The sequence below is a fragment of the Nicotiana tomentosiformis genome, chromosome 7, assembly GCF_000390325.3.
Source record: "Nicotiana tomentosiformis chromosome 7, ASM39032v3, whole genome shotgun sequence".
NCBI lineage: Eukaryota > Viridiplantae > Streptophyta > Magnoliopsida > Solanales > Solanaceae > Nicotiana > Nicotiana tomentosiformis.
The window spans coordinates 61,058,902-61,076,803 of record NC_090818.1 but is presented as its reverse complement, the minus strand read 5'-3'; the positions used below and the strand labels follow the sequence as shown (position 1 = coordinate 61,076,803).

Below are 17,902 nucleotides of genomic sequence, written 5' to 3'. Positions count from 1 at the left end.
TAAAACAAGAATCATTCTTCAAATTCAATCCCGAATCATCCAAAAATCGAACCCGGCCACACACGCAAGTCATGATATACAATACGAAGCTGCTCGAGACCTTAATCCACCGAACAGAATGATAATTCTCAAAACGACCGATCAGCTCGTTACATTCTCCCCCCTCTTAAACAAACGTTCGTCCTCAAACATGCCAAGAACCGTTCCGAAGCCACGAAATCACTAAATGAACTCACCATACATATACTCGCGGGTGATCCCACGTCACCCCAATCCACATAAGCCCGAAAACACCATCACAACTGAAAATTATTCCTTCCACTCACCAAATATTTCACCATCCGATCATTCCCCTCAGACCCGATTCCCACATATAAGCATTGTATCAACCTTAACCAGCTGGCATAGCTCATGCATACACCCACAAGGTATAACCACACGATGTAACACATCACACATATGCCCATAACAACAACTCTGACCACGATAGTTGCCCATAACCAAATCCAGCACCGGTAAATAATCTCATTACAGCTAGGACCCTGTTCCAAACTTTCACAACACAGATGACGATTCAAGAAACATGAAGATCCCATAACTATTCACCCACATCAACAAGTCACACGAACGCCATCTGGGCACATATCTCGCAGCTAAACCCAATAAGCACAACACGAATATGGTTGAATATGGAAAGAGAAACACATGAGAAAACTATCAAACATGTCCGACAGGTATAACTCCCTATCAGTACCATACTACAGATCCATTCCACAAGGGAGAATCAAATCGTATGAACTAATCACAAGGATCTTATCCTAATATAACACTGCCGTGACACGTAGTCCAGTTCAAACTTATAAAACCACACGAAAATGCGAGGATCAGATTCTCAACTTTGAATCACAAGTAGAATACACATCACACCAACCGATACCTTCCACTAACTCAATTCTGCGAACAAAATAGCAACATGTAACGAACTCCCCATACCGATAGACCACCTAAATCAAAAATCATAACCAAACCATCCAGAAATCATATCAAAACCTACCATAATGAGTATCAGAAAGTCCGTTCTAATCTCATAGCTCTCAATAGTGAACAAAACAAAATGATAGACACGGGCTACCGCTATAGAATCTCTCAACAGAGGTAAACACATAAGTAGAGTACAAGATTTACGAAATTCACCCATATATGAAGCAAGATAGGAGGACTCACACTGATAAATAAAACTAGATCAAAATAAGACTGATGCTCCTCTATGATAAATTGAAATCGTACCTGTAACGACACCATCTAGTGCAACAGCTTCAGCAATACTACGAAAGCATATCAACGAGCCGGGCCTCCCCCTCTAGGGTGCCTTCTACCCGCCTGTCCTCCACCCTTAGCTGGCTGTGTAGGTGGAGTATCAAATGGAATGGAGCCTATAGCCAGAGTGCTCTGATGAAATTCACCTCTCCTAAGTCTGGGACAATCTCTCATGATGTGCCTAGTATCGCCACACTCATAAAAATCTCTCTGCAGGCATGGCTGCTCGTACTGAATCTGTGCTGGATAACTAGAATAATCGCGATAGGAACCATGTGCAGATGGCGCACTAAAAGATGGCTGCCCCATATGAGTACCTTGAGGTCCCCGACTAACTAGAGCACCATGAATAGTCTGAAGTGTGGACTGGACTGACCGACTGCCCGAGCCTCCAACGTGATTGGTCGTATGTGAAGAGTAGAATCCACTGAATCCTCCAGAACCTCGAGACTTCTTGGTCTCCATATCCTCCCTCTCCTCACCCGGATACGCTCTAGCCTCCTGGCAATCTCCACAACCTGCTGAAATGTAGTATTAGTCTCCAACTCCCGAGCCATGCTGAATCTAAGACCATAACTGAGCCCCTCATTAAATCTGTTGACTCTCTCTCTGACTGCATGATGGGATAACTCACTGAACTTGATGGCATACTCCGACACTATCATGGTGCCTTGATGTAGCTGCTCAAACTCTGTACGCCATGCATCCCAGAGGGTTTGGGGAACAAACTCCCTCAAAAACATCTCTAAAAACTGATTCCAAGTTAGTGGTGCTGCATCAGCTAGCCTACCCTTCTCATAAACCTACCCCCACTAATACGCTGCTTCAGACATCTAAAATGTAGTAAAATCAACTTCACTCAACTCCACAATATCCATGGTGCGGAGAATACGGTGACACTTCTCTAGAAAACTCTGCGCATCCTTGGTAGTTGTGCCACTGAAAGTAGGTGGACTATACCTCTTGAACCTCTCAAGCCTCTTCTACTCCTCCTCTGATGCACCTGGCCTGACCTCAGGCTGAACCAGAATAACAGGCTATACCGCCACCACACCCCGTGCCTGACCAATGTGAGCCCGCTGCTCTGGAGTACGGGCGCTGGGAGTCTAAGCTCCCCCTATCTATAAAGTGGCTGGTACAACAGAGATCAATCCCGCTTGAGCCAATATACCAAACATGCTCAGGAACTACGCTAAAATCTCCTAAGTCTGGGGTTAACAACAGGCGCCACCGGTACCTGTCCCCCAATCGGAGCTACTGGTGGCACCTCAATTGCTGCTCTAGTAGGTGCTCTATCTGTGGCACGTGCCCCTCCTCGGCCTTTACCTCGGCCCCAGCTTCTCATAGATCTAGCAGGGGCGCAAGTGTTTGATCGACTGATCCGGTAGCGCGTGTCCTCACCATCTGTGAGAGAATACAGATACAAAGGCTCAAACTTCGAAAAAAACTACATTTCTTTTATTCCCGTCGTGCGAATTTGTTGATTTCGAAGTTTGAGCCTTTGTGTATGCTTGTGCGAGTGTACTATTACAGCCCAAGTCAACAAGTAATATTAAAGATATCGAGTAGCTCATTGAAAGCAACACACCAAGTCACGTAAGATATATATCATACACGAGTAGAATCACACTAACATACGAATATCGTCAACATATTACCCCCAGGCCATCACACATCATCTGTGACAGTGCCACCCTTATCTATCCGATAGCCACCCGTATCACTCCGCCCTAATAATATCATTAGCCACCTGTAGCACTCTGATAGCCACCTGTATCACCTTGCATAATAGCCACCCTTATCGCTCCGTCCAGATAATAACACAATAGCCACCCGTATCACTCCGCACAATCGACAACAGTAGGATGTCACCCTCATGCCCCGCATAACAACAACAGTGAAAGGCCACCCTTATGCTCCGCATAACAACAACCAATCTACACAACAATTTACATGTGCTAATATCATGAAAACACGACATATCAACTCGTACCACAAGTGCCCATAGGGCCAAACCTTTCCAAAAGAACTAACAATATCAGTATTTCTACAACAAATAGCCCACGGCTCAACACAGTATGTATAGAATCTCAATAACAACAAAAAGAACGGGAAAGTAACTCAACAATAAACACCACCCCCTTTAAACAAAACTTCAATTAAAGTAGATTAATGAGTTTCAGTAACTTCAACTTCAATAATTGCATAAGGTATTCCCACGAAATGGCAAACTTCGGATCCTAGTGTATGAAATAGGCTAACAATGAAAGATATGACACGAACTAGTAACTACGTCTAAAAGCTTGAGAATAAGTCGTCAACAAAAGGATATTATGTAACAACAATTTCAATTAAGAGTAACTCAACAATAAAGGAAGTCATATAATGATAAAAGAGGTAACAACTTCAAATAAAGCATATAAGAGTAAACTTGTCAAGTAAAGAATGTGACATGTAATAACAACTTCAATGAAGCATTTGAAAGTAATCATGAAAAATAAAAGGATATGACATACGCTAACCATTTCAAATAAATACATGAAAGAAGTCTAAGAGTCTAAATCGATCAATTTTCACATATAAGCCCGAGTACGGACTTGTGACCTCGCGTACACGGGTTTCACATAACACAAATAGCACAAACAACTGCAATCCTAAGGGGTAGTTCTCCCATACAAAGTTAGGCAAGATACTTATCTCAAAGAAGCTAAACCGATACTCTAAAATGACCTTCTTGTGTGAAATAACCTCCAGGCGGCTTAAATCTAGCCAAAATAACTTAATATCATAAATAAAAACCATAGGAAATAATTCCGGATAATAAAACTTTGATCTTTAGTGAAAACTAAAAGGTCAACCCAAAAAGTCAACCCCAGGCTCGCACCTCGAAAACCACAAATTTCGACAACCCATTCAATCACGAGTCTGACCATTCTAATTTTATCCAATTCTGACTCCGAATCAATGTTCAAAACCCAATTATTCGCTTTAGAAATGATTTTGATAAAACCTCCTAATTCTCTAATCAAAACATGGATTAATTCAAAAATGAACTACTAGCATCAATTTAAAACATAAAAGTTGAGATTAGATACTGACCCCATGAAACTACGAGAAGAACGCACCAAAAATCACCAAAAATCAGAGCTCTAGAACTCAAGATATGCTCAAAATACCAAAAGAACGCAGTCTGATTTTTTATACACAGGAATTTCCGCTTTTGCGCCCAAAAAGCTACATCTGCGCATTTCTAGCTGTCATTTTCACTTTTGCGGACCATTTTTCGCACCTGCAGGGTCACAGATGCGGACCCAACTTCGCATCTGTGAAGCACCAATACCAGCTCTCTTCTCCGACACTAAAATGATCATAACTCCCTCATACGATGTTCAAATTCGATGATTCTTTTTGCTATGGCTCCGTAATTACGATACGGATCTAATGCTTCAATAAAAACAGAAATTAGAGCTCATTTGTTTAATGTGGTACCATTTATGCTTGAAGAAATGACGTTGAAAGATAAAAAACGAGCGCAACACAACCCAAACCTATCTGTAACTCACCTAAGCCCCTAAGGACCTCGTCCGAACATACTAATAAGTCCTTAAACATAATATGGACATACTCGAGGCCTTATCCCACATAACAATATCAAAACCATAAATCATCGATCAAGATCAATTTCTTTGGTTCACAAACTTCAATCTTCGAATCAAGCGTCCGATTCAAGCCTAATCAATCCGGAATGAATCCAAATTTTGCATACAAGTTCCAAATGACATATCGAACCTATTACAACTCCCAGAACAATAATTTGAACACGATAGCATTGAAGTCAACTCCCGGTCAAATATAGGAACTTTTCAAACCTTCAAATTGCCAACTTTCGCCAAATAGTGCCGAAACCTTCTAGAAACATCCAAATGCAAATCCGAGCATATGCCCAAGTCCAAAATCACCATACAAAGCTATTGGAATCATCAAAATACCATTCCAGAATCGTCTACACAAAAGTCAAACTCTGATCAACTCTTGCCACTTAAGCTTCTAAAACAAGAATTATTCTTCCAAATCAATCCCGAATCATCCAAAAACCGAACACGGCCACACACAAGTCATGATACACAATATGAAGCTGCTCGGGAACTTAAGCCACTGAACAAAATGCTAATTTTCAGAACGACCGGTCGGGTCGTTACACAAAAGTGTTAATTCATGAATTCGACACGTGATTTTGTATAGGAACTATTGGCTGAGCCCCGAGTGTTGAGCATTATGCATGTTTAGGATGCACATTCAGGCGCTTGGGGGCATAAGTGTCACGACCCAAAATCTAACGCACCTAACCCAACTCGCTAGGTAAGCCAAATGATAGACAACACAACTCAAATAGGATAACAGAAATCCATAAATAAAACAACTGAGCTTTCTATACAAAATCCCAAGAATTGGTAATACAAGTCATGGGCTTCTAAGACTTAGGATTTACAAAGTTAGTATAAAATAAATACATCATCTGTTTGAAATATATATAAACAACTTTATAAATCTAAAGCTATCAAGAACAAGAGGCAGCTATGGCCAGAACACAGGTACATCTCCAATGCCAGCTCCCACTATACACAACATCAGCTCCAAAATCTGCACACAGGTGCAAAAGTGTAGTTTGAGTACAAACGACCCCATGTAGTCAATAAGTAACAAATCTAAACTTAGGTTGAAAGCAGTGACGAGTTTGCAAGAAGGTCAGTGTCCAACACCAATAGCCAATAATAACTCATAGTGATATAATTGAGGCAGTAAATGTAATAGCTCAAAAGATATTATGCTCAGCTTGTTTACAGTTACTAAAAAGTAGACATGTTTTCTAGGTATAATAGTTCAGTCCGGATATTACAACTGAAAATAAACTAGACATGTGTTTATCAATAGATCTGTATTTCCTATTCACAATACCAGATAAGAATTTTCGTTTACCAATTAGGATGAGGAAAACACGTCTCTATGCCTACATGTCAACATACATGTCAAGTCATCAATTACCTTATACCGTCTATCATAACTAATATACATCTTTATGCCTACATGTCAAATGTGCATGTCAAATCATGAATGTCATATTACCGTCTAGCATGAGGAAAAATGCATCTCTATGCCTACATGCCAGGTATGCATGTCAAATGAAATGATTTCATGGTAATATCCCGAGGTACTCTCACCCTCAACATACTCAAGTTGTATGTCTCAAATGCCCACTTCATGACACACACACACAATCACTCAGCACTATACGGGTGCCTGGCTCAAAAGCCCCACACCAAAGCGCGTCCATATATATTACTGTGCTTGCGCTCACTGCTGATATGTCAGACTCCGGAGGGACGGATCCTGCCTAAGCGCTAATATAAGCCTATAAGGCTTACTGTGACGTGCAGCCATATGGCTTGTTGCGACGTGCATCCCGATCCACAATTATAAATAAGCTTATAAGGCTTGCTGCGACATGTAGAACAATCCATAATATCACCCACAACCCGACTTTCAGACCCACCTCAGTCATCAATCTCTCAAGTCTCAAGGGCTCACAAATCTCGTACCACTCAGCCCAATTATAATATGTGATGCAAAAGTTAATGATAATAGAGACTGAGATATGATACGCAAATGAAGAATCATGACTGAGTATTTATTTGCGGTTAAAGCAGATAACTCAAAAATAATAGAAATGACCATATTAGGTCTCAACCGAATAAGCACATAGCCTAAACATGATTTCTAACATGAATCACAACTCAATTACTCTAACAAGTAGGAATTACACAGATAAAACAAGACACAATAGCAACTCATTACAAAAATCAACCCGGATCATAACTACCAGAGCACGCCCAGACGCCCATCACCTAGCATGTGTGTCACCCCAACATAACGAATATAACACGTTTTCTAAGGATAAATACCCTCAATTCTAAGTTTAAATAAGTTACTTACCTCAAAAAACAAATACAGAGCAAGCCAAACAACACTCTAGAAACACCATCCCACATGAATAAACCTTCGAACGGCTCGAAACTAGCCAAAAGCAACTCAAAATCATCAATTAATGCCTAAGGAAACAATTCTAAATGATAAAGGTCAAATCTTTATTCATTTACTTAAAGTCAAATCTGGGCCCGCACCTCGGAACCCGACAAAACTCTCAAATTCCTACAACCCATTTAATTATGAGCTCAACCATACAAATTTTACTCAAATCCAGCTCCGAATCAATGTTCAAGACTCAAAATTCACTTTAGGAAAGTTTAGACAATAACCCTCAATTTCTCTTTCAAAATCACCAATTAATTACCAAATATAGAAAATGGAATCACGAAATATAATTAAAACCGAGTAGAAAATACTTACCCCAATCCATGTGGTAAATATTACCTCCCAAATTGCCCAAATCCGAGCTCCATAGCTCGAAATATGATTAAATAACTTAATGGTCCGGAACAGAGTACTTATGTGCACTGCCCAGTGGTACCCCATACGATTGTGGTAGTTCCTTCGCGATAGTGAAGCACAAAATTGCTCAGCCTCGAAGAAACCCTACGCGAACATAGCCCCAGGCTCACGATCGCAAAACACATCTGCACAGACTTACGTGAACGCGGACGATACAATGTGAATGCAAATAAGAAACCATGAGTACCTGCCCGGACTAGCCCTATACCTACTGGAACGCGGATCCACTTTCGCGAATGTGATTAACAAATCCAATGCCTGCCACATTCCTTATACGCGAACGAGTATTCCAGCCCGTGAACGCGTTTAACAACCATGTCAACTGCTCAATTACTCATCGCGATCGTGTCCTCAACTTCGCGATCGCGAAGAAGGCCTCAAGCACCAGAAAACCAGCAACACATAACCTATCCGAAAAGATCCGAAATCACCCCAAAGCTCACCCGAGCCCCTCGAGACCCCATCCTAACTTACCAACAAGTTCCAAAATATAACACAGACCTACTTGAGGCCTCAAATCACACATAACAACATCAAAGTCACGAATCGCACCTCAAATCCAACTTTATGAACTTTTGAAGCCACAATGGGTGGGTGTAGTACATGGAATCGTAGAGATCGGTAAAATACTAGAGTATAGATTGAATTACTAGAATAGAGATTAGATTACCTCAGTAGAGATTTGATCACCTTAGCAGCGGTTAAAATATTCACACAAAAGTCTTCCTACAAGAGGGGTACTAGAGGCTCACAAAAGGCGCCCTTCGCCACAACTAGGCCGTCAACAGCTAACTCGGAAAACTACTGCACTCCTAATGCAACAACTACTAAATCAATCTTTCTCAACTACTAAAGCAATCTTCCTCAACTACTAGAGTAATCTTCCTCAGATACTATAGCAATCTTCCTCAACTACTAGAGTAATCTTCCTCATATACTATAGCAATCTTTCTCAACTACTAAAGTATTTTGAGACTCTACACTCAAATATCAACCAGCCATATCCCCATATTTTGGATCAAGAAACTATAAGAGCCTTAGCTAGAAGAAGACATTTTATTACACAAGAATTTTTTACAAGAGAACGAGGTTGCACATAAGATAAGTTGGACATCATATGATCTCCAACTATTACAAATGCTCCTATTTAGAGGAGAAGGAAACTAGTACATGAATAGTACTTGCATGGCATAGAACTTTGGGAACTTTATGGCAAGACATGGGTAGGCAAATTTATTGATATATTTTTGGATTTTTATGGTAACTGTTGGTGGGTTAAAGTGACTAAAAGGTGAAACAAAGTTGTGCATAATTTTATTTTTTTCAAATGGGTACTTAAGAGGTAAAAATGGTTTAAGATATTTGTGCAAATTTTTATTTTTAGGGAGAAGGGGAATTATGGAAGGGTAGTTGGCTAAAACGGTTTAGAAGGCTTATGCAAATTATTTCTTGGCTCATGATTACGCATTATGCTTGTCTTTAACCCTTCTAGCCTTTGCTTTTCTGCTCTTGTGAAATATCTCTTTGCATGCGGATGATCTTCATTTATAATTCCTGCCCTTTTACCTTTCTTCTTTTACGACGAAGTACAAGTATCCCCATTTAAATTGATCTTCGCAATTTCTGCTGGATCAATATCATAGGGGTCTGGTGAGTCTTCGAGCATTTTCCTATATTCCTTATGTGCTGCTTAACATTTTGCGAAAGGGGGTTAGTGGAAGAATAATTCCAACTTCCTTCCTCTCCTAGCCATATTTCCTCTGGAAGGTACTTATTTGGTAAAAAAATGAGCCTATGAGCTTCGGCGTACTCCTTTTCCATTGCTAGGATTGTAACTAGATAATGAAACCATAAGGACACAATTGCATTACCTTTATAGTTCCTTTGATCACACTGAATGGCCTTTGGAACATGAATATTTTGACTCCACAAGAATGGAAATGATGAACCCAATATTTTTGAGGTTTGAACCACAACAAAAATATTTTTAGGAAAGGTTCAATATTGTTAAAGACTCGGAAATCATGGTACTTGAATTCCATGAGAATGTGGTATTGATGGCAGAGATACCAAAAGAACCATAAGAGCTACTATGGAATATTCTTGGTCTATGCTATGAACACCATCAAAATGGATATTCTGGATTAACACCGAAAGGTGCTAGTATGGAACCTCCGTAGTTTCGAAAAACCTAGATTTCATAAAACCCCTCGGGCCCTAATAAGATGGACGGATCAACAGGATCCGAAAAGTCAAATAACTCCGGTAGGTGATGTAATGATAAAGAACCTGGTCGTGACACATGTGAGAGCATGAACATTTGAAGTGCTGATTTAGTCTTCTTCATGTGCTTTTGTTTTTGAAACCTTTTGGAAAATTCACCTGGCCTTGAAAGGAAATCAGCAAGAAAATTATCTTTTCCTTTCAAGTGCTTGACCTGAAAATTGTAGGGAGAGAACAACTGATCACATCTGAGAATTTGTGAATTCGGAATGTTCTTTTGATTCAGCTGGATCATCCTGGAAAAAGCATTCATCTCCATCTCAATCAGAAACTCTGAGTGAATTAGGAAAAATTGAACTTTTTAATCCCATTTTTCACTACAAGAATCTCCTTGAAAGTGGAATGATAGTGTTGTTCAGCATCCTTGAATCTTCCACTGGCGTAACCACATATTCTTCTCTCACCATTTCTTCCTCAAAGAAAATTGCTCTCCAATATTCATTGCTCGCATCTGTCTGCAATATTATCTTTCCATTGGAGGGAATGCACAAAAATTTGACACTTCGGGACACCTCTTTTATCTTTCTAGCTACATCACTTTGCTCCTTACCCCATGGCTGGGCATTCTTCTTCAATATTTTTGTGAGAGGAGAAATATATGTGAAAACATTAGGAATAAAATCTCTCACATAATTTATTATTCCCAAAAATTACTGTATTTGCTTCGTCGTAAAACCAGCATCGGGGGAACTTGAGAAGTTCCTGAGTGTAATGACCCGGCCGGTCGTTTTAAGTGTATTAGTCCCGATCCCCTATTTACTGCTTTTTCCGTATCTGTTTCTGCTTATGTGACTTGCCGGGAGATCTTATTTTTGATTTCAGAGTGTTTTGGGACACTTAGTCCCTAAAACGGAAGCTTAAGTCTTAGGAGTTTGACCATAGTCGGAATTGTGTGAAGATGACTTCAGAAAGGATTTCTGTCAGTTCTGTAAGCTGCGTTGGGTGATTTTGGACTTAGGAGCGTGTCCGAACTGTGAATCTGAGGTCTGTAGCTAATTTAGGCTTGAAATGGCGAAAGTCAAATTTTTGAAAAGTTTGACTGGGGGGTTGACTTTTTGATATCGACTTCGGATTCTGATTCTGAAAGTTGGAGTAGGTCCATAATGTTGAGTATGACTTGTGTACAAAATTTGAGGTCAATCGGATGTGGTTTGATAGGTTTCGACGTCGTTTGTGGAATTTGAAAGTTTAGAAGTTCTTTAGGCTTGAATCCGGGTTTAATCGGTGTTTTGATATTGTTTTGGGTGATTTGAAGGTTCTACTAAGTTCTCATTGGGTCATATGACTAGTTGGTATGTTTGGTTGAGGTCCCGGGGACCTCGGGTTGATTTCGAGTGGTTAACGGACGTAATTATTGAGTTCATGAAGCAGCTGAAGTGCTGCTGCTACTAGTGTAACCGCACCTGCGGAGTGGGCACCGCAGGTGAGAGCCTGTAGAAACGGGGAAGGAGCCCGCAGAAGCGACCAAGGATGAGTTGAGCAAAGGTCACAAGTGCGAAGATTTTCCAGCACATGCGATGGCCGCAGGAGCGGGCAGGTGGGCGCTAGAGCGAGATCTAGCCGCAGGTGCGATGGGTTTCCCGCACCTGCGATAGGCACAGATGCGGTCCTTTGATCGCGGAGGCGGAGGCAGCGGATAAGTGACTTCCACAGGAGCGGGAATATTTCCACAGAAGCGGCCTCGCAGGTACGGATAAATGGCTGCAGGTGCGAAAACTCTAAGCAGAAGGTTTAAAAGCAAGGGTTCGCGATTTTAGTCTTATTTCACCATTTGAGACTCAGAATTAGGCGATTTTGGAGAATAGTTTCGAGGGGATTATTGATGTAAGCTTCTTGTACTCGTTTTTTATCATAAATCTTGATTCCCCACTGATTTCCCCACCTAATTAGCGAGATCTTGAAGTGAAATTTGGGAGTTTAGGTCTTGAGAATTGGAGAGTGGATTTTGGGGATTTGGAGGTTCAAATGATGTCGGATTTTGATGAATTTAGTATGGTTAGACTCGTGAGTGAATGGGTTTTTGGGTTTTGTGACTTTTGTCGGATTTCGAGACGTGGGCCTGGGGGCCGGGTTTGAGCCGATTTCAGATTTTGGCTTATAATTTTGTGTTTTTCTTGTGGAATTGATTCTTTTAGCCTATATTAATTATATCGTATAGCGTTTGGAGATTGATTCGAGGGGCAAAGGCATTGCGGAGTAGGATTTTGCATGGTTTAAGGTAAGTAATAGTTTTAAATCTGGTCCTTAGGGTATGAAACCCCGGATTATTGGATTGTGTGAGTATTTTGGAGGTGACGCACATGCTAGGTGACGGGCGTGTGGGCGTGCACCGTAGGAATTTCGTGAAACTGTAAAGTTGAATAACTTGTTGCTAGCTATATGCTCTCCCTGTGTTATAGAAATTTGGCTGCAAATCATGTTAGAAATCATGCTTAGGCTATGTGATGGTACTGTTGGGACCCGCAGAGGTCGCGTACTTGTTGAATTACTTGCTAATCGTTGTCTTGTACTCAGTCATGGTTTTATTTGCGTAAACATGATATATATATACTGATAACAGAACTTAGAGCAGGAAAAATAAGTAAACAATCCTTCCATTTCAAGTAAGAACCAAGTCATTTCTCTCGTCTAATCCTTTCACCTTTCAAATCCATGGAACAATATTAGATATAAAGGGGTTCCAATATCCTTACGCACGACACGAATTATGCCGAGGAAGTACGGCCAGATCCAAATATACATATAAATATACTGTGCACTACCGAGGGTCGAACGGCCCGAACCATAAATACATCAATTAATCTGCCGAGGCGAATGGCCCGCTCCCATGAGAGTAGTGGAAATTTACCCCGCTCGAGCAATATACTTGCAATGCGGTTGAATATAGATTTTTCTCAAGTTATCATAATATTTCTCAATTCTTTTTCAAAATAAGAAATTCATCTAGGAATCTTTAAAATATTGAAATCCTCAACTTCCGCTTTAATCCAAATAATAAGTAAGCATAAACAAGCAACTGTATCAACAAAGACATGGTGTAAGCCTAAATCTACCCGGACATAGGCATGAATAGTAGCTACGCATGGACTCTCATCACTTCGTACGTAGATATCCCCCCAACAGATAGAAGTACATAATGATTTAAATTCACCTATGGGGTTAATTCCCTCTTACAAGGTTAGAAAGGAGACTTATCTCGTCTCAAGGCCTACTTTTTGGTCCAAGATTATGCCCAAACCCTCAATTTGGTGCCAAACGACTCGCAACTAGTCAAATGTTATTTAAAAAAATTAATACACGCTTAAGTACATATCCCAACTATCAAAGTTATTTCCCCAGCATATTTGCAAAATTCCTAAAATTCACCCCCGGGCCCACGTGCCAGGATTTCGAAAATTATTTTTGAAGAAAGTTGTTACCCATAACCTCATGAACCCAAATATATAATTTTTACTAGGTTCCATAACGAATTTCATTATTAAATCTCATTTTTATCAAAAACCTTGGCTTTCACCTAAACCCAAAATTTTCACATATTTACATGTTATAATCTACCCATAAACTATGTATTTAACACACATTTTATAGAAATTACTTACCTCACAGTGCTAGGTGAAATTTCCTCTCTAAGAGCTCCAAAATCGCCCAACAATTGAAATAAATGAGCCAAAATGACTAAGTCCTGTTTTAAAAGAAACCTCACTGCCTACAGCGATCTCGCACCAGCAGTCGCAGGGCTGCACCTGCATTGTCGCTTCTGCAGACAAAAGTACGCTTCTGCGGAAGTGCCCAGGCAGGTTGGCTCCGCTTTTGTGGATGGGGTCTCGCTTCTGCGGAGGTTGGGGCGCGCACCTGCGGATCCTGGGCTGCCCTTCCTTGGCCGCTTTTGCGAGTATTGGCTCGCTTCTGTGAGCTCGTACCTGCGGCTGGCCAAGCGCAGGTGCGATTATGACAGCAGCTGGGAGCTTCAGCTGTTGCTCCCAATTTTCAACTTGGTCCGAGCCTCGTCCGATTGATACTCGGGCCCCCCGGGGCCCCGCCCGAACATACCAACAAGTTTGGAATCATAAAACGGACTCGCTCGAACTATCGGAATACCCGAAACAATATTAAAACTAAGAATCACAACCAAAACCAATTGAATCAAAGTTATGAACTTCAAGTTCTTCAATTTACTCCCAATGCGCCGAAACGTACTTAAACTTCTAGGAATTACACCAAATTTTGCGTGCAAGTCTTAAATGACATTACGGAACTATTCCCAATCTCGGAATTCTATTTGGACCTCGATTTCACCAAAACCAGTTCCAAACCAAATTTAAAGAACTTCTAAAACCTTCAAGGACAAACTCTCACTATTAAGCGCCGAAACGTTCCCGGGTCATCCAAAACCCGATCCGAACATACGCCCAAGTCCGAAATTATCATACGAACCTATTGGAACTGGCAAATCTCGATTCGGAGGTCGTTTACTCAAAACGTTGACCGAAGTCAAACTTAGCCTTTTTAGCCAACCTAAGGAACCAAGTGTTCCGATTTCAACCCGAACTCTTCCAAATCCCGAACTAACCATCTCCGCAAGTCATAAAATAATAAAAGCACGTACGAGAAGTCTTATTTAAGGGAACGGGGTTCTAGAAAGAAAAACGACCGATCGGGTCGTTACACTTGTGTTGTAGGAGTGGCTGATCTTATTTGTACATGGGCTGCTACTCCTGAATATTGTGGCAATAGAAGATTCTCTTCAATGATATTCGGACGCCCCTTGTTTAATTGTCTAGTAGGAACAACATATTTTGCAGGAGTTGTTGATCTAGTTTGTACATGGGCTACAGTACAATGATAAATAAAGTGCAGCTTCATATGATAAGTTAAGGATATATGATAAGTTAAGTGCAGCTGCATATGATAGTTTCAGAGTAAACTATGGCCTCACATGGTAAGTTGGAAAGGATGCATATATTATGGTTTCCAAGTAATGGTTTTAGATTGCAAGACAAGGAAAAGCCAAAGGAAAAAGTGAAAACAAAGGACCAGACTATTACCTCCACAATAAGCCTCTTGTTATGACTTTCCTCTTTTCCTATTCACCTACCGAGGTCATATGCAAGAACCAAAAATTTAAAACAAAAGAAGCAGTGACGACAAAGAAAAAGCAGTGAAAGAAGATAAAATAACAACAGCAGCAAGCAGAATATATGCAGCAGCAACAAAGTGAAAGAAGAACAAAAGAAGCACCAGAACAAAACAAGCACCATGACTATCATCTTGTCTTAAGTATCATTTCTTGTCTTAAGTCTTGTCTGTTCAAAGATCAATTCTGCTTGCTTAAGCACCAGAAGAATAAAAGAAGCACCAGAACAAAAATGGCAAAGGATACATAATCTTCTTGTTAACACGAGACCAGACTATTACCTCCACAATAAGCCTCTTGTTATGAGTTTTCTATCTTCCTATTCACCTGCCAAAGACAAATAAGATAGCATACTTATGAGACTACACATTAGATATAGATTGAAATGGAGTTCAAATGCCAAAGGTCATACGCAAGAACTGAAAATTTAAAACAAAAGTTGCTTAGATATTATAAAATCTTGGAATGAAACAAACTAAGCTTGAACAATAACATATTAAAATAGCTTCATGTAACAGACTATAGTTTCAAGTACTTAGCATATTACAAAAGATTGGAACTGAAAAAAACTAAAAACTCCAAGAGCATACACAAGAACAAAAAATTGATTTCCTTCTGCCTTTCAAGCACAGAATAATAACTTCTTTCTAACTGATTAGAACAAGTTAGTTACTGGATCTTTGAGTTACCATATAAGATACTTGCTATTATTGTCACTAATTTTAATCTTATTAAAAATTGAACATGGCCGGTGCACACAAGTTAATTAGACGAATTGAGACTAAAGTACATTTTTGGATTCCAACTTCATACCGATAAGTGAAATATAGTATTCCAACCTCATAAGCCATATATTTAAAATGTAACATTTGGAATTGTTGTGTGAATCTGTCCATGTGCCTTTTGGCAAATTACCCTCTTCACTAAGTAGTTTCTAACAAACTTCATTATATGTTTTTCAACAGCCCTTTCATCTATCAAAATCCACCAACTAAACCCCCACTTTTACAAACTAGAAACCACAAAATTTATCATATAACACAAACAAAGGACAAAATAAATTAACAGGTTTATCAGAAATCTCACCAGAGAAAGGAAGCAGAAGAAGCAGCAAAACAATTTTCAGGCAAAACAATAGCGAACATCAAACAACCACAGAAAATATCGAACATGGAAAAATACCGACAACCTACATCTGAGATTCCCTTATATTAGCCGAAATGGTTGTCCTTCGTCTGAATGGATCTTCCTTCGCTAGATCAAGGCCACACAGTTCGTAGATAGCGATGTTTTCTAGGTTTAAGACTGATGAGACGAGAGAGAGAGAGACGAAAGGGCTTCTGATGATGAGACGCGAGAGAGAGACGAAATGCATTTTCTAACTTTACAAAATAAATTAAAGACTTAGTATTAAAATTTGGTGGGGTCATCTATTATTTTTTCTTTTTTTAATAAATATATAGGAGAGAAAGTAGGGAGGGAAAATAAATCGTCCCACTATATATTTTATTTTACCAAATAGTTCTCATAAATAACCCTATTGTATCGCCTTTATAAACCGTCTTCATAGCTTTATTTATGGTGACGTTTACTGTCCTATTGGAACAATTTTGCCTCAGAAATGTCCCAAAAGCCTTTTGACTCTATTGGAACGATTAAAATCGTTCCAATACATAATCTATTGTAGCAGTTCTCTAACCGTTGCAAAATAACCGTTCCAATAGAACCATTTTTTTGTAGTGAGAGTTTAGGCAGTTTAGCATATCTACCATCAATAGAGAGGCCATTAGCATTGGATGTTCAGGCCTTCGCCAACCAGTTTGTTAGATTAAAATCATTTCAATACATAATCTATTGTAACAGTTCTCTAACCGTTGCTTCTGTGGTTTCTCGGTCTTTTCTATATGATCGTATCAGAGAGCGTTAGTATGACGACCCCCATTTGCTTGTCCTTAAGGATACGGTTCAGCATGGCGATGCGAAGAAGGTTACTATTAGAGATGACGGTATATTGCGGATGCATGGCCGGTTATGTGTGCCCAATGTGGATGTGCTGCATGAGATGACTCTTTAGGAGGTCCATAGTTCGCGGTACTCCATTCATCTGGGTGCCGCTAAGATATACCAGGATTTGAGGCTACACTATTGGTAGAGGAGGATGAATAAGGACATAGTGGAGTATGTAGATCGGTGCCTAAATTGTCAGCAGGTGAAAAGTTATGCAGATCGGAAGGTTCGCAATGTTGCATTCATGGTTGGGGAGCGAGTCTTGCTCCGGATTTCACCCATGAATGGTGTGATGAGGTTCGGGAAGAAGGGAAAGTTGATCCATAGGTATATCAGACCTTTTAAGATCATTGAGAGGATTGGTGAGGTGGCCTATAAGCTTGTATTGCCACCTAGTTTGTCTGCTCTACATCCGGTATTCCATGTTTCTAGGCTCAGGATGTATTATGGTGACCTGTCTCATGTTTCACACTTCAGCACAGTCCAATTGGATGAGGATATAACTTATATTGGGGAGCCGATGGCTATCTTGGACAGACAGGTCCGAAAGTTGAGATCAAAGAATATTGCTTCAGTGAAGGTTCAATGGAGGGTTCATTCGGTCGAGGAGGTGACCTGGGAGACCAAACACGACATGCGGATTCGTCATCCTCA

General features: G+C 40.2%; 1 long non-coding RNA gene across 1 annotated transcript; it reads right to left on the bottom strand.

Moving 5' to 3' along the window:
• Positions 1 to 5,707: 5,707 nt before the first annotated feature.
• Positions 5,708 to 16,604, bottom strand: LOC104105192 (uncharacterized). The gene is made up of 4 exons (XR_011409757.1): positions 16,435 to 16,604; positions 15,523 to 15,568; positions 15,153 to 15,198; positions 5,708 to 5,958 (listed from the first exon to the last, which is right to left on the bottom strand). It is a non-coding gene; the product is annotated as an uncharacterized lncRNA (long non-coding RNA).
• Positions 16,605 to 17,902: the final 1,298 nt, after the last annotated feature.